We start from the raw sequence: 12,212 nt of genomic DNA, 5'->3' as shown, positions 1-12,212 counted from the left end.
TTAAAGAGTATCTTTAGGAAGTGGTAGAAATTTTAAATCACCCCAGAGATTGTTTCCTTCTGTATCTCATTATTTTATAATCTTTGGGAATGCTTTTATATATGAAAGTAACATTTCAAGGATATAAGTTCTTATAGTACTACTAAAACTTTTTTGTCTGGACTTAATTCATATGATAAATAGTAAACTATAAAGTAATTTTTTTTGTTTCCATGTGAACAGTTTAAAATATCATTTTAGCCTGAAGCAATGAAGGTAGAATATTTGTTGTTTGGTAGTATACATTTAGAAAGTTTAAGTACATCACTTCTTAAGAGAATTTGTAAGTTTTAACATAGTGTGTACAGATTTTCATATTTGTATTTTCTGGCAGTGTGAAAATGCTAATGTTGAACAAGGAACATTAAAAATAAATTTGAGCCCTAACCGGTTTGGCTCAGTGGACAGAGCATCGGCCTGTGGACTGAAGGGTCCCAGGTTCAATTCCGGTCAAGGGCATGTACCTTGGTTGCGGGCACATCCCCAGTAGCGGGTGTGCAGGAGGCAACTGATCGTTGTTTCTCTCTCATCGATGTTTCTAACTCTATCCCTCTCCCTTCCTCTCTGTAAAAAATCAATAAAATATATTTTTAAAAGAACTTAAAAAAATAGATTTGAAACATTTATATATAGAAAGTAAGGTACAAATTTACTTACATTATGTAGGTACTGGGGATCAGCACTGAAAAAACAAATTCCAACCTTCATGGAGCTTACAATCTTGGGAGTGAGGTGTGAGTAACAGAGTACACAAAATTAATAGGTACCGTAGTGGCATGTCAGATGGTGATAAATTCTATGGGGAAAAATAAATCAAGGGCTGTGGGAGGGATGGCATGAAGGTGTTTGGAAAGCAGGAGAGGCATATTTTTAAATAGTATGATGAGAAAATGCTTCACAGAGATGACATTTGAACAAAGACATAAACCATAAGGGAGCACACCATTAGGTATCTGGGAGAAGAGGCTTTCAGGTAGATGACATAGCAACTACAAAGACATTTCTGGTATAGCAAGGAGGTCTGGGAGGCTATGATCAATTATACAAGAGGGAGAATCGTAGCTCATAGGATCAAAGACTTTATAGGGGGCCCATGTTATGACTGCTTAAGCTTTTAGCTTAATCTACAAATTTAATTTTTCATTCAGTTGGTTTCCTCTAAGCCTATTTGACCTTTGTAAATATAACATAATAGTTTTATGAATCAGACTCAAGGTTAATAACCTCCATTTGAGACCATTTAGAGTATAAAAAGTGTTTGTTTGGTTAATAGATATATGTGTGATGATCAAGTTTTTGCAAATTGTGCTTTGATGACTCTGAAATTGTTTTCCACTTGACCAGGTTAGTCAAAGCTAATGGCTCCAAGGAACACACTGAACTTGTTCATGTTTGTCATTTACCCAAACATTGTCTTTGACACCATTCTTAGAATTGCTACCATAGTTAAGTACTTCGTTATTTCTTGCTTATTCTTATTTTGCAGCATTTTAGCTGAGGAATTCTTTGCCTATAATTGTTTCATCATCTGCTACAGTATATCCCATTAACTTAACCTTCCTAAAACACTGCTTTTTATTGAATGAAATTCAAATTTTTTAGCTTGTACCTCATGATCTTGCCCCAGTGTTTTCTAAAGTTTTTCCATATTTCTTCAAGTGAACTAGTCCTGATACATGCATTTTTCTATCTCTTTGCTTTTCAGTAATTTCTGTTTGCTATTTCCTGACTTTAATAGTCTGGCATTATTCCTCCTCCTGATGGTATGAACAATTTATATCCCTAGTTCTTAACCTTATTCTCTGACTTAACACACCTGAGGAACATAACACCTTTATCATTAATTGCACCTCATTTATTCATACATATTAACCTTTAAAATGTATTAGTAATATGAACAAAAATTTTAATTTTAAGAAACAAAATGAAGAAAAAGCAGGTTGACTAAGATATCCAGAACTTCGAAACATCAGCCTAAATATTAGGTCCCAAAGTTCAGATATTAGTTCTATGCTGACAAGTGGTATAGTTGATTATTTTCTGTTATATGAAAAACTATATATCAATCACATAAGAATGTGGAATAGCCATAATATATTTTTAGGATTTTAGCACATTAGAATAATTATTTCCCTTTTCTAATATTGTAAAAACAGTTAATAAATATACTCTTAAGAAATAGTCCATGTGTTTATTATAATGTTTATAATAAAAGATTGGAAGAGTTATTTTAAGTGTCTAACAATTAAAAGCTGATTAAATAACATGTTAAATGGCATACTGTCTGAATAATTCTGGCAAAGAGGTCTCAGGGAAGGCTCTCATTGGCTTGTTTCTACGATGTCCATTCCTGAACCAATCACCATGGTCGGGGGGGAGGGGTGGAGTATAAATGGAGTACTCTGATTGGCTGGTCTAAATCGCGCCTACCTAGTGGTGGCGATGGTCAGGCCTGCTCAAACCACATGGAATAAGTTCCTGGAATAGAGGAGAAAACAGGCTGGAGAGCAAAAAATAATATATTGTGATAAGTAGTACTATTCAAACTTACTCAATATAGCCAAAACCGGTTTGGCTCAGTGGATAGAGCGTAGGCCTGCGGACTGAAAGGTCCCAGGTTCGATTCCGGTCAAGGGCATGTACCTGGGTTGCGGGCACATCCCCAGTAGGAGATGTGCAGGAGGCAGCTGATCGGTGTTTCTCTCTCATCGATGTTTCTAGCTCTCTATCTCTCTCCCTTCCTCTCTGTAAAAAATCAATAAAATATATTTAAAAAAAAAACAAAAACTTAATATAATGTAGTTATATTAATGAGCTAGGAGTTGTTCATGATTAAGTGAAAAAGGTTACCAAATAGTACAAATGAACTAATTAAAAGAATACATTTGCTAAACTTACTGGTTTATTATGGGTGTGAGATCAATCGTATTAGCATGGCGGGGGAGGGGTGTGCCATAAATAATGTATGATTGTGAATGGGGGGAAGTTTGTTTTTTCTTTTTTTAAAAATATTTTTTTAATTGATTTCAGAGAGGGAGAGAGAGAGATAGAAACAACAATTATGAGAGAGAGTCTTTGATCGGCTGCCTCTTACACGCCCCACACTGGGATCAAGCTCCCAACTCTGCCATCTGCCCTGACCAGGAATCAACACTCAACTGCTGAGCCAGGCCAGCTGTGTGGAATGAGAAATCCTTGAAAAATAAGTAGTTATTTGAAGCAGCCTTACCACCATGGAAATCTGTAATGGAAATCCTACTGGGTTTGGGAACTGTACAAGTGATAATGAAGGATACTATCATGGGAAGAATTTGAACAGATAATTTCAAAAATTAAATCATTTAAAAAATAAGGTCATTTTAAAATAAGCTTTAGGGGAGCAATCTACTCTGTTGTCAAATGAATGTTAAAAAAGGAATTCTTGAAGCCCTAGCTGGCTTGGCTCAGTGGATAGAGCTTTGGCCTGTAGACTAAAGGGTTCTAGGCTCGATTTTAGTCAAGGGCATGTAACTTAGTTGCAAGCTCTGGAAACCAATCCCTGTGTCTCTCTCACATCAATGTTTCTCTCTCTGTGTCTCTCCTCTCTAAAAATCAATGGAAAAACATCCTCGGGTGAGGATTAACAACAACAAAAAGAATTTTTGAATTTGTTGAGAGGTTTTTCTGTCATTTTCCCACTCTTCCAGCCCCAGACCTCAAAAGGTAAGTATAAGAAACAGAGTATATAAATCTATTTTAATTTTGAAACTATATTAACAAACTAAAGGAAAGTCTGACTTTAGTGTATTTAATAGCACAACAAAACTGACTTTCAAGTCTAAAAGTTAAGTGTTTTTCTGTTTAAAAAGAAGTTTGTTTTAATTTTTCTTAGGGTAAAAGTAATACATGAACATATAGAAACGTCAGAAAGGGCAAAAATTCTATTTAAAAAATCACAGTTTTACCACCCAATGGCAACTACTACTATTTGGCTTTATTCCCTTCTAGTTACATAGTTGGATTAGCAATTTTTTTTCTTTACCTGATTCATAAGAGACTAAAGGGAGCTTCTCCCTCTTGAGATATGCTCTGGCTCAGAAATTTTTTCTTTACATTTATCTAAAATATACCTGAAAAATACCATGAATTGTAGAATTTGTTCCATAATATTTAAATACATAAAATTTCTCAAGATGTTTTAGTAAACTTGAGCATATGAGATGTTTTATCCTGTGTCTTCCTCTGCCACTCTTGCTTATCATCCCCACAGGTACCTTCCCATAGTGTGAGAAGCATTTTGATGCAAGGGAAATCATTGAAGGTTTTTTAAACAGGAGAGTAAGGAAAATACTGAGTCAAGATTTGCTCAAAAAAGAAATCTAAGATCAGTATGAGTTTCTTTTGTACCCCAATCATCACACCAAATTTATCAAAAAGCTGAGCTCTTTGGAAAGGGTGGAATTTACATTTGATAATCAAAAAACCTTTAAGAATAGTTATTGACATTTCAGTTTGAACATGTGGCTATGGTTTAAAAAAATGTAAACATGACACAAACATGAATTCAGAGTGTATGACCTATCTGTTACAGTGCCCCATTTAGAATGTAAGCAAAAATGGTATGTCTCAACCTATTTTTCTCACGTGCTAATATTTTATAATTTAAAACTCTTAAGAATTAGGAGTTTAATTTGGAAAGGCAGGTTTAGAATCTGAAAATTGGTCTGGCCAGTGTGGTTCAGTGGTTGGGTGTTGACCCATGAACCAAGAGATCCCTGCTCAATTCCCTCATTATGGACTCTATCCCCAGTGGGGGGGTGCAGGAGGCAGCCAATTGATGTCTCTCATTGATGTTTCTGTCCTTTTCTCCCTAAAATCAATAAAAGCATTTTTTAGAATATGAAAACTTGGCCAATAAAATAAAGAAACTATATTATTTGGGAGTCTAAAAATCTGAGGGGAGTGGTGTTTGTCATCAAAACAGGCCTATGGTACAGATTTCAAGTCAGACCCTGTTATGCCATTTTTGTCAGCATTTTAATGGCAATTGCATCCTTTGGGGGGGAAAAAAAAGGAAAATATCCAAATAGGGATTATGGACCAAATTAAGTCCATAATAGTTATTGTACCATTTTGAATAGGTGATTCTTAGGTGAGTTTATGTCTAAAACTACAGGAATTTGGAACTTTGAAAATGGGTGACTTCTTTTTTCTACATACTTTTACTCTTCAGGAAGAATTTGTGGTGATTTTATAATACTTACTAGAGGCCTGACCTGGTGCATGATTTTCATGCACAGGTAGGGTCCCTAAGCCTGGCTGGCGATCAAGTCCAATCTGTGGGGCAATCAGGGCGGCCCCCACTGGCACCTGCCTTGGCTAGCCTGGTGCCACCCACTCACCGGCCCTGCCCCCCACCACCGCTGCCGGTCACCTCCCTCTGTGAGACGACTGGTGGAGTGATCAGGGGGCCCCCAGCTCACACCCGCCTTGGCTGGCCTGGGGCCTGCTGGCTGGGGGAGGCTCCTATGTTGAGTGTCTGCCCCCTGGTGGTCAGTGTTCATCATAGCAACTGGTCATTCTGCCATTCAGTCAATTTGCATATTAGGCTTTTATTATATAGGATATACATTAAGAAAATAAATTTCTAAAAAGAAAAAAAGACCTTCACTATAATCTTTCTTGCTTTAAACAATACCAGATGGTCTTAGTTTCTGAATAGCCAAATTAGATAATTTAATTTGGAGTTTAGGTAAAAGTTCAACAGATTTAAAAACTAGCATGGAAATTCATTTAATATTGCTATATGCTAATAAATGCATGTTCATTGGAAGTCTTGGTGTATATGGCTTATGTTAGGCCCACATGTAGAGTATGAATGTGAACTAAGAGGGCATTCAGAGAATTGAAAAAATGAGGTGTTCAGATATATTAAGGAGTGATTGAAAAAGAAAAGACATAATTTTGAGACTTCTTTATTCTGTATTGTACTGGGTGACAGAACAGTAGATCGAGTTTCAGTATTTTATACCAACTGGATATATGCATTAGACTGATATACCAGGAATCTTTAAAGTAACTAAATAAGAGAGGAGTAGGAGTAAGATTTTTTAAAGACATTTGAAATGAAAATACATCAGCTGAACAAATTCTTGCCTTTAAAATGTGTGCTAACAAAGGACAATTTTTTTTTCCAGGAAGGGGGGGAGGGGAGAGAGAGAGAAACATCAGTGATGAGAGAGAATTATCAATTGGCTGCCTCCTGCATGCCCTCTATTGGGGATCATACCTGCAAACTGGGCATGTAACCTGACCAGGAATTGAACCCTGACCTCCTGAATCATAGGTGGATGCTCAACCACTGAGCTATGCCCGGCTGGGCCAAAGGACGATTTCTTACTAAAGGAAATTATAGGGAAACTTCCTGGATGTTTTGTTTTATTTTAGGACAGTATTTACCATTGTTTTAACAGAACTGACAGTATCTACAAAAGGTATTCTTAAGAAATTCCAGGAGCATGTACCACTTGTCTAGAAACTATGAAATAATGAAAATGTTAACATTTTCATTAAGTACTAGAGTTGGAACATTTTTTTAATATTAAAGGCTTTTATAAGTTGTCATTTGTTTTCAAGGAGGGTTACTTTTATTTTAGAGAGAGAAACCAATTTGTTGTTCCACATATTTATGCATTCATTGTTTGATTCTTGTATGTTCCCTGACTGGGAATCAAACCCACAAGCTTGGTGTATTAGGACAATGCTCTAACCAGCTGAGTTACCCAGACAGGGCCCAAGAGGGTACCTTTTAAAAGCTTTTGGACAAATCCAGTATAGAACTAATCATTACGTTTTCATTTTCCTCATAAGACTTCCAAGAAGAATAAGTTTGAATAATTTGAATAAACAGGGAGGAATAGATTCTACAGAAAAATTTTAACCATACTGTTTTGATTCGAGTAGATGGGTTATAATGGGGTATTATTTGATGTTTATATTTTAGGATGTATGGATATTAAGACTGAAAAATCATAGCTTGGGCTTATACCTTTCTCTGAATTCTCCTCCTGTAGTTAAATATAAGGGAATTAAGTTTCAATTGGAGCTTTTCTCATCTTACTAGGCACATATTAGGTGCTCAGCTAATTATTAAGTGGAGTATTCCCAGGAACATCAATCTCACTCTGAAATTGGCAGTGGATCTAGTTGATTCTGGCATCAAATATGCAGTAAATAGTCATTCTATATATCATTACCAGTCATGAACCCAAATCATTGTTGAGACTTGATTAGACAATGCTATGGCTTGGCTGAAAAGATAATTTTTATGAAAACACCTTTTTAATGCAGGCTTTTTAGTTTTTACAGTTCAAGTACTTTTCAGACTACTGTACTTCTCTTCCAACTTATATGAGATTTTTGATATGAGAGAATTGTAAATATAATAATGAACATCAACCCTGGCACATGTATTAATGTTTATTTGCCCCTCTGGGAAATAGGCCAGTAAGTTGTTATTGTTTATTTTAAGTGCTTAGTTTAGTGAAAAGTACCCAAATCAATCAAATCAAAACAGCTTGACACCATAGGGTTGTTGATTTTTTTTAAGTGCATATAGAAACCACTCAAGCTTTAGGTGCTGCTATAAATGATAGAAATAACAACTAACACATTGATTGCGTAATCCTTTGCCAGAAATTTTAATAACCCATTTAATTCTCATAACCATCTTATGAAGGAGGTACATTATTATCCTCATGTAATAGGTAAGGAAACCGAGTCAAGGGGAAATAGTATGCTTAATGTCATAACTAGTAGGTTGAGTCAGGATTCAAGCTCAGGTGGTTTGATTGCAGAGCTCATGCTCAGTAATATCTATATCCTCTCTCTTATAGCCAACAAGAGAGGGGGGACAAAATTAACATATTAAGCCATAGAATGCAAAATGATAGTGATACCTTCCAAAGAATGTCTTACATAGAGGTTTGTATTTGGTAGTACTATACCAAGCCCAAGTTATTTCCTCAAATATTCCAGGATGCTACTACTGTTCCCTGCAAGAAGACATGCTTTTAGAAGTGTGTTTCAGTAACACTGGATGTGGGTGTTTGTGTATGGTCCTCCTGTAGGTATGTGTGCCCCATAGCTATACATGCTGATATGTGAATTCAGTCAGCTCTTAATGTAATAGTCATCCCCTGAGAAAACTGCCCCTGCCTAACTATCCATAGTAAGCCTACACAATCTATAGGTCGTACTTGATTGTATTGTTTTTAAGGCATTTACAGCATCAAATGTTGTCATCTCGCTTAAGCACACTGTCTCTCTGGAAGCTCATCAAAATCTAAGAAAATGGACCTTTTGTAACTAAAAGGCTGCAGACAAACTACATAATACATCTAAATTATAAACATTTTGGAGATTACCTATCTCTAAACTATGAGATACACTTTAAAAATATTTCCTGTCAATTGGACTTCAGGCAAGGCTTAATGATCATTAATTTCATTCTGTTTCATAGAGCAGTTCCATGCAGTATAACCTTCATAAACATTCTCAGGTATTACTCAGAAGGGCAACCTCCCCCCACCCCCTCCATATACACACATAGAAAATTAACTCCCTTTTCTGTATTATCAACATTATAATAGCTTTATTATTACTTATGATACATCATATTGTGATTATTTTCTTCCTTATTTGTTGTACTATTAGGCTATGAGCCTAATAGGTTTGAGCCCAGAGACTGTATCTTCACTCAGCTCATTTGGTGACTAATGTAGCTGATGACCTCACATAGCACTCAGTAATATAGAGTACATTGGTACCAATTTTGATATGGCTACTCAAAACAATTCACTGATCAGGTAGCTAGAAATTAGATCTTACTTTTCAGTGGAATTCTCCCAGGCTCAAGTCAAATCTATTTAAATAGATCACTTATATCAACTATATTGAAGGATCAAAAAGAATGAGAAACATGAAATAGTACTTGCCAGATAATATAAAGTTTTATATGTGAAATAATTCTTTGTTGGGACCTTTATTTCTCATTGAAATGATATACTAGTTAAGGAATAAGGAATTTTACAGCATATTTTATCTCTTATCAAGAAATTTTGACATATCTGATGTAAATCTTAAGAAAAATTGTCTCTAGCAGACTGAAATGGATTCCCAGATGTTCTTCCTGAGAAGTTATGAGAAAGCACTATGAAGGTCAGGAATAGTTAGTTTTGCAACCATCTCAATTTAGGGTTTTTTAAAAAAATTAAATACTTTTTAAAGTGTTAAAATTATTTAATGGCTAATTTTTCTGCTTCATCCATGGTGTTCAGATGTGTTGCCCTGCATTGGGAAATTATCTGGCTTCTAAGCTCTTTTGTTTGGGGTTATCCAAAGATATTCCCAAATGAACTGAAATCTAGCCTTAATACCCTGCTTGCTTTATGCAGCTCTTGAGTCGATTTCACATGATGGCCTCTGTTGCTCTCCATAGTTAATTCCTCCCAAATTAGGCAAGACCCGCCTTCCAGTGAAATATTTGGGTGTTTTATAGTTAACAAATGTATTTTTTGATAATTTACCTGATATGTCTGCTACTCTAAAATACTTTTTATTTTTAAGAAGTTTTCTAAAATTAACTTCACTGCCATTAACTATTCATTACCCTCTTCATTTAAAGATAAGAAAAAAGCCTAAGATATTGTTGCTTTAGAATAAGATTATGACATCAGTATTCTAAAATACAGCACATGGCACTGTGCCAACACATAGTTAACTTTAAATAGGTAATTGCTCATATGAATGAATCCAGAGAACTGTGAAAGAAAGCATGAGAATGATGAAATCATCTTAAAGTCTGATCTTGAATCTAGTCCTGCATAAAAGACCAGGAGAAGTCTGAAGAGTGGAAATTCCTTTTTTTTAAAATATAAATTTATTTTTCATCTTGTTTCATTTCCTTTCTCAGCATGATAATCTTTTTACATTAAATCATACTCTTTAAATTTTCGTAATTTTAATTTACTCACTTGTACAATATAATTTTACAATTTGTGGTATCTGATATTTCAAGTAACAATTTCCTTATAGATATAAGGACATTGAAATTAAAACATATCTGGCACATGGCAGATACCTAATATGCCTTTCAGTTAATATTGAATGGGTTAATAAACTGATTTACGTAACATAGTGGTTTAAAAGGTAAGTCAGAATTTTTAGAATTTTGTTAGCAAATCTTATAATTTTAGAGCCTTCTCTGTTTTCAAAGTTTACTTTTAATATTTAATATTTTTATATATAATTTATCATAGTTGAAAAGATGAGAGTCATAGAAACAGTAAAATGGATTAGATTAAATCTTTCAAGACTATGCTTTTGGTTTTGTTATTTGCTCCTATGGAAAAGAAATTTTTCTAATAAAGGCATGTCTAAAGAAATAACTTAGAATTAGGATTCATTTAAGAATTCATATAAGAATAATGTGGAAAAACAAGTGATATAAATTAGAAGTGAAAATGTCCATTGGATTAATTTGATGAATCAGGACATTAGAATCTAAATTATTTTCTACCATTTTGTCCTCATTTTTAAAGTCTCAGACAATGAAACTTCCATTATGTCAATCTCATTCAATGTGTGTACAGCTATTCATTCATCTAATAAGTCACTTTGTTCAGAAGTACTTGCCTCTGATACTTATCTCTTCAATGTCATCATTGTACATCTTATTAAGTTAAGAAGCATGTGAGAAAAGTTAAAACTTTTCCACTGGTTAAGAAGACCATGAAATGAAGCAGAACAAAAGGTTATAATGCAGTAAAATGCACAAATTCATAATTTGTGAATATTATGTTTGGTTACTTTTCCAGAGGAATGACAATGCAAACAGAAGCTTACATTGTTCCTATCCCAGAGAAGTTAGTGTGATCATATACTTAAAAATTGGCTCTGCTATGGGTTAGTTGTGTGACCTTGACCAAGTTGCTGTCTCTCCAGTCTTCAGTTTTAAGTAAATAAGAGGTTGAATTTGGTTATCTTGTCCCAAATTTTATAATCCTAGAACTGAGTTGTTTGCCTTCAATATGGGGTGGGGCAAAGGCAGTTTTACAGTTGTTTGTATGGAAAATAATATAATCTATCTATCTATCTATATATATATATAAAGAGCCAGGGTCCGTAATGTCCACAACGACCAAGGCTTGACCAAACACCAGAAGTCAGTGCTGGGTTGCTGTGGCGACCCAGCACTAACTGCAGCTGGTGCCAGCACAGCAACCCAGAACTGACTGCTGAGGGGGCTGTGGATCAGGCCCGGAGAGAGGCCTTCAGAGAAAGAGAGGCAGGGTCTGACCCCCAGCCCTGTGGCAGCTGTTGATCAGCCATTGCCTCTCTCTTTCCAGGCTTCGCCAACGGCCGCACCACCTGTTTCTCTCCGGGCCTCCGCGGAGCTGCTTATCAACCCTGCCTCTTTGATCAGGCCCAGAGATAGGCCCAGAGACACTGACTAGCATAGAAACCGACCAATCAGAACCAAATCTGGGTGAACTGCGAAGGCAGAACCTAAGGTGGGGGCTGAGGAGGGGTTTTAAGGGTTTTTAATGACCGGTTTGGCAATATAGTGCAAATGGCTGGCTATCAGTCCAGATATAGGGATTATGTGTTTTTGTCTGCCAAGAGTATCTCCTGCTGAAAAAAGCTCCCCACCCCCATTTAAGCAATCCTGTCCTATATAATCTATACTAATAAAAAGGTAATATGCTAATTCGACTGGGTCAACCAGACATCTTCCAGGTGTCCAACTTCCTTCCAGACGATTCCATGGTGGTAGGGCCAAGGCAGGGGCAGTTAGGGGCAATCAGGCCAGCAGGGGAGGGCAGTTGGGGGCAAAATCAGGCCAGCAGGGGAGGGCAGTTGGGGGCAAGATGAGGCCAGCAGGGGAGGGCAGTTGGGGGCGAGATCAGGCCAGCAGGGGAGGGCAGTTGGGGGCGAGATCAGGCCAGCAGGGGAGGGTAGTTAGGGGTGATCAGGCAGGCAGAGGCAGTTGGGGGCGAGATCAGGCCAGCAAGGGAGGGCAGTTGGGGGCAACCAGGGCAGTAGGGGAGGGCAGTTGGGGGCGAGATCAGGCCGGCAGGGGAGGGCAATTGAGGGCGAGATCAGACTGGCAGGGGAGGGCAGTCAGGGGTGAT

The 12,212-nt window shown here is 36.6% G+C and overlaps 1 long non-coding RNA gene across 5 annotated transcripts in view; it reads left to right on the top strand.

Moving 5' to 3' along the window:
* The window catches only part of LOC139006642 (uncharacterized), a 109,571-nt gene that overhangs the window by 60,899 nt on the left and 36,460 nt on the right, over positions 1 to 12,212 (top strand). Inside the window, exon 6 of one of the 5 annotated variants that reach the window (XR_011470780.1) lies at positions 3,726 to 3,741. The exons of the other annotated variants lie outside the window; for them this stretch is intronic. This is a non-coding gene — a long non-coding RNA (uncharacterized lncRNA). The remainder of the gene's footprint in view (positions 1 to 3,725; positions 3,742 to 12,212) is intronic. 5 annotated transcript variants of the gene reach the window in all.

The sequence above is a fragment of the Myotis yumanensis genome, unplaced genomic scaffold, assembly GCF_028538775.1.
Source record: "Myotis yumanensis isolate MYYU_CA2020_CCGP unplaced genomic scaffold, mMyoYum1.0.hap1 SCAF_3, whole genome shotgun sequence".
Taxonomy (NCBI): Eukaryota; Metazoa; Chordata; class Mammalia; order Chiroptera; family Vespertilionidae; genus Myotis; species Myotis yumanensis.
Note: the sequence above shows the minus strand (reverse complement) of the source record. Positions and strands in the feature narration are given on the sequence as shown.